General features: G+C 50.5%; 1 protein-coding gene across 4 annotated transcripts in view; it reads right to left on the bottom strand.

The window, feature by feature from the left end:
- The window catches only part of RNF152 (ring finger protein 152), a 76,890-nt gene extending 69,858 nt beyond the window's left edge, over window positions 1-7,032 (bottom strand). Inside the window, exon 1 of one of the 4 annotated variants that reach the window (XM_025886722.2) lies at window positions 6,772-7,032. The gene's annotated coding sequence lies outside the window, so the exon portion shown is untranslated. Of the gene's footprint in view, window positions 1-2,901; window positions 3,065-5,424; window positions 5,564-6,631; window positions 6,652-6,771 lie in introns of those variants that run through there. The other 3 variants (XM_073898096.1, XM_073898092.1, XM_073898093.1) reach the window with 3 other exon arrangements.
- Between the last annotated feature and the right edge of the window lie 6,122 nt (window positions 7,033-13,154).

Genomic DNA, 13,154 nt, shown 5'->3' with positions numbered 1-13,154 from the left:
AGAAAGAAAGAAAGAAAGAAAGAAAGAAAGAAAGAAAGAAAGAAAGAAAGAAAGAAAGAAAGAAAGAAAGAAAGAAAGAAAGAAAGAAAGAAAGAAAGAAAGACAAAGAAAGAAAGACAAAGAAAGAGACCACTCAATCTTAGGTGATAATACAAGACCATCTATAAGTGCCCTTTGTAGAATGAATGAATATTGAACAAAATGAGAGATGAAGGTAATTTTACCAGAGAACTTGGGAGGAGTGAAGGATTTTATGGGCTAAAGTGACAGAGTTAAATTTTTTAGAAGAGTTATAAGAACCAAGTCACACCTTGACTGACGGAGTAGAGGGAGAGGACATTGTAGGCCACAGAACATTCCAGAATTTTAAACAGGCTATGCAAAGCATTTCTGGGGACTTGTGGGTTCACCATCCAGTGTTTTAAAGTCAGGCAGAGCAAAAGTCAGGGACAGACACGAAGTCTGGGTCTAGGTGGGGAAAACCTTAAGAGGGAAGACTAAAAAATATGAACTTCATCCCCAAAGACAGAAGCCACTGACAAGTATTAAGCAAGGGAATGAACGCTTAAAATGGCCTACTGTCCTAAGGGTATCAGCATTTTGTCATATGGATTGGGGTGGGAAAACCAGGAGGTAAGGGTACCCACTCTCACAGTCCAGAGAGAAATAAAGTCCTCAGGTGGGAGACGGCGGTGAGGAAAGACATTAAGGGAGACAGGAACTGTCACTAAGGAGGGACAGTTCATCCGTTAATCAGCAGAATCAGCAGAATCCCAATATTCATAAGAACGTTCCCCATTTCCACGGTATCTGTCAAAACTTTTGCCAAAATCTCATCAATGACTGTAGAACCTCAGTGAGGAGTGTACTAAATGTGCTTTTCTGGATTCATAAACGGAAAGGGAGGCAGGAAAGTTACATTTCCTTGGGAGGTAGGTCGGAGGGACTAGAGAGAAAGCACGGGCACGGAACATGGCGCCCCAAGACCCCACTTCATCACGTCTTTGCCCCTCCCAGCCGCATTCGATCAATACCTTCCCTGCACGAAGCCTGGTAGCCCAGGAAGCCTGCATGATGTCAGAATAAGTTTTAGCAGGCAGGATGTTCGCAGTGAGCTTTACGTATGTGGGGATGAACAAATCCAGGGGCAAATAAGACATCCTGCCGTACTCACGCCCTCTGCTCCCAGCAGATCACAAGGAGCCCCCACAATTCTACAAAAAATGTACTCCGGGCCTCAGCAGCCATAGAGGTCTAGGCCGGAAAACCACGGGCTTCAAGGGCCACCCAAAGGAGAAACAAGTCACACACACAGCCGCTGGCCTCAGGTCTTCCCATGACAGCAAGCCAACCAGAAATACAAAATCCTTAAACATAAAACGAGTACTTAATCCAAATGGTGATTTCAGTCACTTAGGCGGACTCCTGGAACACCGGGCAGCTCACAAAGTCAGGAGGGAAGGAGCCGGAAAACCCACACCTTCCTCCCTTCCGGCTTTCTGGACATTTCGACGACGCCTGGGGCCAGGCACCACATTCACTCCACAAGTGTCCTCTACCTGGTCAGCCGACTAATTATGAAACTAATTAAGTGGTGGGCACTCAGAGGCCAAACAAAACACAGAAATGTCTTTTGGAGCTTCCCAAGTATATTTCGAGACTAGTCCCTCAGGGCATCATTTTCCCTCTTGCCCGGTCTGCGCCTCGCCCTCAGCCCAACCGCACGCACCCTGATCCTTTCCTGGAGGTCGTGGACGGGCTATATTTGGCTCTCCCTGCCGGCTTCTCAGCCACTCATTTCCCACTTTCCCTCCCTTTGGGTGCAGTGTTTTGTCACTCAGGGGAAGCAGAGGGCAGCCTCTGCAGTCTTCGGCTAACACTGATGTCCCCTAGTCACTGTGACTCAGGGGCCAGCTGTCATTTCACCATATCACCTGTCTAAGGGAGAGCTTTTTTTATAAAAATGACTTCAGCGAGCGAGGTGATTACTGAGCCAGAAGCAACACTATTTTGTTAAATTCCACGCTTATGCCAAAGGTACTTCTCAGATCCTAAAAATTCTAACCCATGCACGCATTTATCACAACACGAACAAAGATATTTGAGGAACCAGCACTTCCGACAGCAAAATCTCTCTCCAGGCCACCAACTACTTAATCCGCCACCCCTTGCAATGCCTATTCCTCGGCATCCAACTATTTTTAGGGACAATGCAACAAGGCAGGCTTTAAAACTTAACCGGCCTCCTTGTCGACATGGTTGCTGATGGGAGCACGAATGTCCCAGAACTCTCTGGGTGTTCTGCTGGTCCCGTGACCAGAAAACGCCACTTGTCCAAGGTGCTTTTTCTAAACATCAGAGTAATGAGGGGGTGGCCCAAGGCCACCCTACACACATTCCTGCCCCCTTGATGTCTTCTCTGGGGCCCTGCAATCTTTGCTGTGGGAGGCCACCCCCTTTGCCACTCCTTTCTTACCCCAGGCTGTCCAAACAAACTCAGGAAGTCTTAGATAAGAAGCAGATGGTGAAGGAGAGAAAGTCTGTAAGTAACAGCTCTCTGTTACATAATGCTAAGCACAGAACCTCCTAGAACTAGCCCTAGAACCATCTCCTGGCCTACCACGTCAGAATAAACAACTACTCAAAACAGGCAACAAGAGAGAACATTATAATTTTTTTTTATTTGATGGTCAGTGTACAATCGTATTAGCAAATAGAATACCAACACATCAGTAAATACCATGTGGGGGTAGGACCAGATTCTTTAAGATAGTTATCATTCTTTCAAGTGATACTTGTGTAACACCCAATGTCTACAAAGCATGAGCCAGCCCCACAGGAAGACACTTTGTAACCTCATCTGGGCCACATTACCTGTGGAAGTCATTGGTGATCACTCACCTGTATCCATTTCCCCCTTTTTCAGGACAAGAGATACTGAATTATGGTTTCAATGGGGTCCTAGCACTAGTTCTGGCCAAAGCAATGTAAGTCACTTCTGCGCCCAATCATGTCATTAATACAGCAAGATCCTCTAGTTTCCTTTCCAGTGCTGCACACTCAAGATCACACCTCCATCAGTTTGGGTCTTCGGGTGACCACGACAAGGAGGGCCTACCTGATGACCACACCGGGCACACAGCATGGGAAAGAAACTGTGTTTAGCCACTGAGATTTGGAGGTGATTTCTTACTGCAGCACAACCTAACCTAAATTGCCAATAACATTGCTGCTTTAAAAAAGACAGAAACCTGCAAAAGTTCCTGTCCCCCATCTGTTTTCTAAATCAGATAATACCCAAAAAGCAGAGTTTGTTTCAAAATTCAAGTAATTCTGTCCAATGTAGACGGTGCAGACAGGATAGACAGGTTCAAGCAACTCTGAGGGGATAAGGAATGAAACAGAATGACCTTTCAACAACAGTGAAATCTAAACATTCGTGTGGAATTCAGCTGCAGAGTTTAAAGCCTACGAAGAAAAGGTCACCTTCTGACAACAGGTCCAGTCACTTAGGAAGTAGTGATCTCCCCAATGAAAGAGGCATTCAATGACCATATGCTCCTCCCTCAGAAGTCCAATACCACCCTTTGTTCCTCTCTCTGGCTTCCACTGAACTTAATTAGAATCAGGTCTTCCATAAGCTCCCCGAAGGTGGTTCATCTTTATGTCTCCAGACAACACCCCCCGCCCCTTGGCATTTTTCACAAAACCTATTATTTATCAGGTGCTTGATAAACATCTGCTGAATGAATTAAAGGAACACTGTAGAAAGGACTTGGGCACTGGAGACAAAGGTTGGTCTAAAAACCCTCCAGGGCACACCCCCCCACCCACCCACCCACAGCTAAACACACTACTGCAGACCTCTGGGGGTGGGGAGCCTCCACCTAAAAAAAAAAACAAAATAAGCATCAATACAACACTTTATTATGATTTATTCCTGCACACCGTTTAAAACCACAGTGAAACCGAACACTGCACTGTGGCTATCTTTGTTCTTGGACGTGCATTTACATGTGCAGGCAGCGTTTTCCCATGTGGAATTTTGCGTGTGAGGTATTTATTTTTTCTATTAAAAAAAAACCACACCCTTTGTTTCTATTGCATTATTACACTCCTTATTATCCCATCACGTGGCTTTTCCTCTTGCAGGAACACAGCAACACACCCTGCGTTATTGCTGACATAAAAATTACTTGTCAGAATCCCTCTGTCCTAGCACCATCACAAATCTGATCTTCCCGAAGCGGTGGCCTTTGTTCGAGCTGGGACCCGATACCTCCTTTACCTCTCCTGGTGATTCCTGGATGCTCTGAGGAGGATACATGCCAGTGTCACTTAGGTTTTCTTAAAGTCACCTTTCAGAACTACCCTAGAGGTGAATGACAAATCCTTCAAGTTTTTAAATTTTATTTTTCAAGGTATGGTGGGGGGAGGGGAATGGTGGTAGGAGAATCTGCCACAGACCCTGAGCAGCTGTTGCTGCAGGAGCACCAGGAGCCTCTGGCCCTCAGCAATGCCTTCTTCCCACAAGATGAACCTTGAGTCCACCTCCATAACCATTCTTATTCTCTGCTCCTCGTGCAGGATGCCAGGACTCTGCCCTCTAGGAGACAATGCCAATGCCAAGGTGATCTGACATGTCTGAAGGTGACATTTCCATTGAGCCCCGTCCACAGAACCCCAGATTTCGTTAGGTTGACATCAAAACAGAACTATCCTCGGAAAGAAAGGAACAGGCCAGAGTTTTTGGAAAAGAACCAACAACCTAAAGATAAAATGCAGCCTGAGAGCCTAATGGTTCATGGCTATGTAAATGGAAACTTAACCAAAGCACCATTTCTCTGTTCTCTTTCTGGTCCCCCAACTGCCCTCCGTTCCACCTCCCAGGAACTTACTGCTGGCATGTCCCTCCTGATATTGCAAATACTATTACAATGAAGGCTTGCAGGAGAGACATTATTTTGTAAGAAGGTTACTACATTTGACCAATGCCCTAATTGAGCACTGGTCAAATTTACAATCGGCCTTACAATGATACCTTTTCAACATGCGATACCCATGAACAGACTGAAGCCAAAATATATTACTACACATAAGAAAGCAGGCATATATCCAAACCCCACGTTCAGATACAATTGCCTATGTACTGAATACATCAAAATTCCCATCAATGGAAATCCGGTGGAATTGATTCAACCCCAAAGGCGCCCTGCCCTCAACGACTTCTTCCAAAGGAAGGTTTCAAGTCATTTGCAATTTCTTTCTCAGAACCAGGAGTTATCAGCAGCCCCCCACGGCTCCTCCACACAGACAGTAAAGGAATGGTGTGATGCAGAAACCACCCAAACAGCCCCGTGCAAACACTGTTGGCCCAAATGACCCAGAGACACCCAGGCGGCTACCCAGACTGCTGGGGGTTACCTGAATCTGTCACCGAGTCCCTTTCACCCCCTTCCGCGTGATGACATCAAGTGGAAACGGTACGCGTTTGGGAGGCAAGAGGCTGACAAGCAGGAAGCACAATTGAGCCTGAGCTTTGTTCAGCCTGCAGTGAAATACACGCAGGAAGGGTTAGACTCGCGCAGCAGAGAAAGAAATCCAAGCACCCTCCCCGGCCGGCGGCGGTGGAGCGGGTGCGCGGGGAGGTGGAGGGAGGCGGCGGAGGTGTGGAGAGCCGCCCGGCCGCGGAGGGGGGCGTAACGCTTCCTAATTGTCTCTATAGGATAAATAACCCCTCCCCCCGACTCCGTTGCAGTCTCCCCCGCCCCCAAGTTCTCCTCGTGTGGTAGAGCTTGCACCAGCACCTGTATGTAACCCCTCAAAAAGAAAGAAACACCAGAAGGCGTAGAATAATATCTCGGAGCAAAGACACACTAGCAAAATATACTAGTAAACCGGGTTATCAGGGAATGCGGGGCGCCGGGTCACCCGCCCAGACACACCAGCGCTGCATTCGCGAGCATCCTCTCCCTCGCCCCTGTCCGCCACCTCAAGTCCCTGTCACTGTTTTGCCGATTTCTCTACTCTTTCCAAAACCGTGCAGCGCTCCCCCCGCCCCACCCCCACCCTAGGCGGGATCGGGGACCGCCGCCTAGCGTGCAGCGTCCCACGCGTCCAGCCGGCTTTGTCCTGCCGCTGCCCTTCCAGGAGCAAGCGCCCCAGGCACGTGGGTCCGCACAAAAGACCCCCCAACATCTGGCCTGCCACGGCTCCCTCTCCTCCCGGGGCCGCGGAGTGGCGCGCGAGGGCAACTTCTGGGGGTGGGGACCTTGCCCGACAAGGAGCTTGCTAAGGGGACCGTCCCGGGTGCGTGCGGGGTGGGGGCGCAGCTGGGGCGCGCGCGCACGTGCACCCTCCGAGGTGCGCGCGGCGCGGGCGCGGGCGCGAGACGCGCTCCCTCGGACTGGAGCTCCAGGGGGCATCCGAGGACTCGGCGGAGCCGCCGACAGCGCCGTTCCCCCGCCCCAGCCGCCTGCCCAACTCCGCCAGCGCTCCGGAGAAACGCAACTCCAGGGAGCCCCCTTCCCCGCCGCCTCGGGACCGCCCCGCTGTGCCCCGCACTCCACTCCCCGGGACCGCTGCGGCCCGCCACCCCCATCCGCTGCCCAAAAGGAGCCCCCCTACACACCAGGCGGCGGCTCCCCTTCGCCGCTTCCCTGGCTCCGGGCTCGGCCGCCGTGGGGGCGAAGGCATCCCACCCTTCGCGCCCCTCTCGCCGCCCCCGACCCGGGAGGGGCAGAGCAGAAAAACAAACCGAAAGTCACCGACCTCTCTCTGCAGCGGGCTAGGGCGCTACCTACAGAGGCGGCGGCGGCAGCATCGCGGGATGGTCCCGGCGCGCCCGCCACCCGCTCGGCCAGACGCGCGGGGCGGGCTGCGGGGCGGCCGCGGGGAGCGCGGCGTCGGCGCCTGCAGCCCCGGCTCCCGGCTCGGCCCTTCGGGAGGCGCCCCACCTGCCCGCCGCCCTCGGCGCTCCCGGTCGGACACCGCCGCCAGGCGCTCGGCTCCGAGCGGGAGCTTTTTGTGTCACCGCCCAGACTAAGGCACCGAAGCGGGGTGGGGGCGGGAGGCCGGGCTCCGCTCCCCGCGGCACCGCCCCTCCCCGGCGGCTCCACCTCCTCCAACCCCCCCCCCGGCGCCCCAACGGCGGCTCGTCCTGGACGTCCGTCTGTCGGTCCGGAATCGCACACCCAGCCCCCGAGTGAGGAGCTGCCCACCCTGACCCGCGCGCTCCCTAGGCCATGCCCCAAGTGCCCCAGCCTGGGCCGGGACCTCGACATTGTCTCTGCACCGCGCGCTGGTTGGCGGGGGGCGGGGGGGGGGGCGGAACCTGAGCAGCGATCAGGTGTGAGACCGGGCCAGCGTTCAGCCGGCAGCAGGGCAGGGCTGGGGCGGGGGCCGTGGCTGGCGGGGACCAGCGTACGGCTTTGCGACCGGGGGACCGAGCCACGGAGTTGATATTGTCGCGTTTCCAGAAACTGCCCTGGCATCCGCGTCGCCGCAGATACTTTTTGGCTGCCCCTGAAAGTTCACGTAATCCAAGCAGGGAGCGGTCCTGCTTTTGTGAAGGGCAGGACGCTTCCAAAGAAGCCCGAATGGATACCCGCCCCCCCCCACACACACCTGGCTCCCTGGAAGGGGGGGCGGGGGGCGGGGAGGGGAGGGAAGAAGGAGGTACAAATGCTGAGGATTCTATGGCAGGTGCGCACCACCGCGGCCCACCTTATTCTCCACCTTGAAACCTAACTTCTACCTTAGGGAAGATGCTTAGAATGACTAGTTACTCCAAGAAAATGTAAAGACATGGTCTCTTGCCTCTTGTGTTGACTGCAAAACTGGGGAATGGAGAGGGGGTGGCTGGTAGAGGATGCTATCCATGCTCCTTGGTGTCTTTTTAACGGATTTCTACGCAGAATGAAGATCCAAAACTCTATTCTATGACTCTGGTAAGGATAAGCCTACCCACTTGCCAGGAACTCCAAACAACAGAGAGCATGCAGCCTCCTGGCTGCTGGAATGGAGCTGTTTTATGTTCTGCTGTCTTGTCCACAAAGAAAGAACTCCCATTCTAACCTCTCCCAATAGCTCATTGAAGTGCTTCTGCCAAGAAAATGAAAAGGAAACCCTGCAAACCATTGAGGGGGCTCTGAATGACCTACTAAAATTCAAAACGTACTCAAGTAAAGCCTGTTCATAGTGTTTCCAAATGTGTTGTCACTAAGCACATACAGAAATCGGTCACCAAGAGACAGCTTTATAGCTTGATGGCTGTCAGTCCTCTCTTAGGCTCCTAATTAAAGCGTTCACTTGGGTAACCCGTGTCTTTTTGTTCCCCGAAGTTATAGCTTCACTGTGCACCTGGCAGCAGTGAAAGCTAGATGTGTGCTTTAAAAGCCTCAGGTATACTGGAAGTAGAAGACTTCAGGAGTCTTTATTTTTGTCCTCAAATTTAGGGCAGAAAAAAAAGTTTTTTTTTTTTTCAATGAGAAGCTAATGGGAGTATCGAAAACTTCTGATGTTGACCAGGAGCTTGGAATAGGACGGTGAGTTATCACAACCCAAAATTTTACTAGGAACGCTTAGCCTATAAATATTATGATTATTCAAGAAGTGACTTTAAAGACTACTTTTAGGAAGCTAATTTCAGGGACCGGTAATTATTCCGAAATATTGAAACTCTTTTGTCAGCTGCTTTCAAAGCAATTCTTTGGGAGGATTCAAGCTTTCGGCATGGTGTGGGGTGACTTCCATCCTTCCTCATTCATTCCCGCTGGCTGGTATTTTAATTCACACCACATCATGGGTGTTCTGCCTTCTGTCCAGTCTTGTAAAGCTGTCATGTAGAGAAGGTTAATTAACTGGGGCAGACTGGGATAGACCAGTTCTAAGACTAGTCGGGGGCCGCGCTGGAGCGGCAGCAGCCATTCGAGTCAGGGGAGGAATAGGCAATGACACGTCTGAACAGATCCTTCAGTGAGGCAGCCCCGGGAGCAAGGCAGCTGCGACCAGGCCGTGGCCCGAGCCGCAAGCTGGCGGGCAGCGTGGCCAAAGCTTCTGGCCTCACCCTCCAGACTGAGAATGCTGCCCGTGGTGGGAATGAGACAAGGGGCCAGGCAATGTCCCGGGTCTTGAAGAACGAGGCTTATCAGGATGGGCTCTGGCACTGGGGAGCAAGATAAAGATCAGATATTCATGAATTCATCCAACAAGTATTCCTTGAGTGTGGACTGTGTAGCGGGAACTTGGCCCTCGGATCAGAGCAGAGAAGAAAACAGACCCAAACTCCTGCCCTCCCAGAGCACACATTCTAATAGAGAAAGCAGAGAATATACAACCTAACAGGCAAAATGAATTGTGTGTTGGGGGGTGAAAAGGGAAACGGGAGCAAAGCAAGCAGGAAAGAGGGTGATGAAGTCTCTGTGTGAGAAGAGGGCTAAAATTTCAGTTCGGGGGCCGGAGGGGGCCCCCACTGAGAAGGTGCCCTCTGAGGAGCACGCTGCAGGAAGTGAGGGGGCAAGGCAGGCAGTAAACTGGGAAAGAGTCTCCCTTATCAGACAGGGTACAAGAGATGGGTCTGTACTTCCCATGGGCAAAGGTTGAGATACTAGGACTGGGTCAGAAGGTCAGTCAGACCAGTAACACTGACTGATGTTTAGTGACCTGAGGTGGAACGAAAGCCATTTAAATCCCGACAGGGATGAGCTCTTATTCATCTTTGTACCCACAGCATTGAGCCCAGTACCCAACAAATGTTTCTTGGCCTGAGCCCTTAAATCTCTGAGAACCTGCAATGGAGCTGAGAGAAATGTGACCCCAGAAGACCAGGGACAGCCCTTCTATTGGGGATGACACTTCCACAAAAGAATGTGACGATCTTGGGGCAGCTGGGTGACGCAGTTGGTTAAGTGTCTGACTCTTGGTTTTGGCTCCGGTTGTGATCTCAGGGTCCTGGAATCGAGCCCTGTGTAGGGCTCCGGGCTCAACATGGAATCTGCTTCGGATTCTCTCTCCTTCTCCATCTGCCCCTCCCCACGCTGGTGCTCTCTCTCTCTCTCTCTCTCTCTCTCTCTCTCTCTCTCTCTCTCTTTCTCTCAAGTAAAAAAAATAAATCTTAAAAAAAAAGAATGTGATGATCTGTTTCATGGCTTTTTGTGACTGTCTTACTAATCTTTGAAGGCGGGGATTATCTCTTACCTTCTACCCTGAGCACCTAACACATGAGGAAGGAGGGAGAGAAGGAGAAAAACAAGAGGAAAAGAAGGGAAAGAAAGAGGGAACTGGGACGGGAAACAAACAAATCCTACTCAACGCTTGCAACCTCTAAAGATCCTAATCCAGCCCAATAAAGAGGGTGTTTTCTGTTTAACATGCATGAGTTTTATATATTAAAACTGCATCTTGAGATCGAACTATGGAAATAGTTGCACACTTAAAAACAAGGGGATTTTATGGTTTGTAAATCGTACCTCCGGAAAGTTGTTTGAAAACATTGAAGTAGCACCCCATGGTGAGCCAGCTTTCACATGCTGTCACTGATAAGCCAAGGAAGCATGGTCAACCAAACACATTCTCATCCTTCCTCAACTAATAACAGTTTAAACCATATTGATTTGTGTGAAATAGCAGAAAATATATTTATTCGTCTCTGCCCCTGCTTCCTAGCACAGAGATCCTGAAACTCTTGTCATTTTCTAAGTGATAAGAGCACTAGGAGCATCTTTTGTTCTAATATTTGGCCTTTGACCCCAGTTCCTGACACGGAGTTCCTACACCCCTGGGAATTTCCTGGGGGATAGGAAGGTCTTTTGTCCTAATGAGGTGACTCTTGGTGGGCTCCTAGGTGAATGCTGGTCACCACAAAGACCAAGCCATGATGAGAAGCTTAGAATTTTCAGCCCCATCTCCCCTTCTCCAGAGAGGGGAAAGCAGCTGGAAACGGATTTTAAAAATGATCCAATGTGATGAGGCCGCCATAAAAATCCCCAAGGTACAGAGTTTGGAAAGCTTTTGGGTGGCTGAATACGTGGAGGTCTGGGGGGAAGAGGTGCACCAGGGGAGGGTGTGGAAACTCCCAGCTCCTTCCCATCTTCCTTGCCCTCCCCATCTCTTCTATCTGGACGGTCATCGGTATCCTTTATCACGTCTTTTATAATAAACTGATAAACAGTAAGTAAACTTTTCCTGAGTTCTGTGAGCCACTCTCACAAATTCACAAAACCAAGGCAGGAGATGATGGGAACCTCTGCTTTATGGCCCATCGGTGGTCTGATGCACAGGTGATCACCTGGACTTGCAACTGGCGTGGGGGGACAGGGGCAGCAGTCTTGTCGGGCTGAACCCTTAACCTGTGGGATCTGTCATCTAGGTAGCATCAGAATTGGGTTAAATTATAAGACACCCAGGGGCGCCTGGGTGGCTCAGTTGGTTAAGCGGCTGCCTTCGGCTCAGGTCATGATCCCAGGGTCCTGGGATCGAGCCCCATGTCCGGCTCCCTGCTCAGCAGAGAGCCTGCTTCTCCCTCTCTCTCTGCCTGCCACTCTGCCTACTTGTGCTCTCTATCTCTCTGTCAAATAAATAAATAAAATCTTTAAAAAAAAAATTATAAGACACCCAGCTGGTGTCACAGAGAATTGCTTGTTGTGGGGGGCGGAGGGGGGGAAACCACACCTTTGGTGACCAGAAGTATCAGAAGTGGAGTGTTCTATGAACGTAAAGGAGAAACACCCAGGAGGAACAGTGAGTTTTTCTTACTCACTTTGCAAACTTACTTTTCCCTTATGTGATATTTGCCTCAAGGCATATATAATCCTTTTAAAAGTCAAAAGAAGAGTCTTAAAGTCTACATAGCCGAGATAGTTTACTAATAATGACTGCTAAAGAGAGTGCACATTTCAAAACTGGTTTTTATTTTGGGGCCCTACTTCAGCCAATTCCGACAGATTAATTATTCTTTTTTTTTCAAGATTTTATTTATTTATTTGACGGAGAGAGAGAGACAGTAAGAGAGGGAACACAAGCAGGGGGAGTGGGAGAGGGAGAAGCAGGCTTCCCGCAGAGCGGGGAGCCCGATGCGGGGCTCCATCCCAGGACCCCGGGATCATGACCTGAGCTGAAGGCAGACGCTTAACGACTGAGCCACCCGGGCGCCCCCAGGCTAATTATTCTGATAAGGTGTTCTAAGCGAGAAAGGTACTGTATTTGACACACTGTCTAATCTCTTACCTACTTGGAATCAGGTGCTATCTATCTAAGGACAATGAAGCCTCATCTGGAACAAAATACTGAAGTATTCTGGAAACCCCAAAGGATTTTCATCAGAACTATATCTAAATTGCTTTTCTAAAAGTGGTGATGGATTGAACAAAGCCATCTCACTTTTCTTTTTTTAACCTCATCTTTGATACATACCGCTGACACTGTGAATCAGCTGTCTAGAACTATGTGAGCATAGTCAGGGGTAATAGTCAACATGTTCAACCAGCTGTGGGCCTAGGCATCCCCCTATGTTGGATAATGACCATACACAATATGGCCATTTGGTGCATCCGGGCTGAATGTCAGCCTTAGACTATGGCGCCAAAGTCCTGTGGACACCCCCTCAACAGCAGTCAACAGCAGGTACCTGCTGTGTTCTCGTCACATTTGGGACAGTTTGGGGGTGAGCGAGATCCTCCTATCCACCCGTCAGTTGCTAGTATCTGCTAGCATGGTAAGTATGCTAGCGGGAAATCATTATATTAAGTATGGTAGCGGGAAATCATTATAAACTGAACTCAATTCCTTGCCGTGCACGATCAACGTGAGACGCTCTTCTCACCTCCTAATGGGCTGGAGCGACCACACTCGATCAGCCCGGGAAGGTTTGGAGGTATGCAGCTCCTGTGTTACTCACGGTCCGCCCCCCATCAACACCCTATTCTCCCTCCCTCTGGGTGTGCCTTCATCCATGCCCACCCACCCCTGTTCTTCCTGTGTTTCCTTTCCACCAGCTGTCAGGTTCCTGGGACCCACTTGGCTCCCCTCCTCGCGGCCACTAACCCCGCTGATCCAGCCGCCAGATGGTACAGTGGGGCGGCTCTGAGACAGGAGGAAAGGAAAAGAACAACAACGACGTTCCATCTCCATAGTTCAGACCCAAGTCTGAACCTGAC

Source organism: Callorhinus ursinus, unplaced genomic scaffold, assembly GCF_003265705.2.
Source record: "Callorhinus ursinus isolate GAN/ISIS: 27379988/994484 unplaced genomic scaffold, GSC_fseal_2.0 scaffold11, whole genome shotgun sequence".
Lineage (NCBI taxonomy): Eukaryota > Metazoa > Chordata > Mammalia > Carnivora > Otariidae > Callorhinus > Callorhinus ursinus.
The sequence above is the reverse complement of the archived record's forward strand: the minus strand, read 5'-3'. Positions and strand labels throughout refer to the sequence as shown.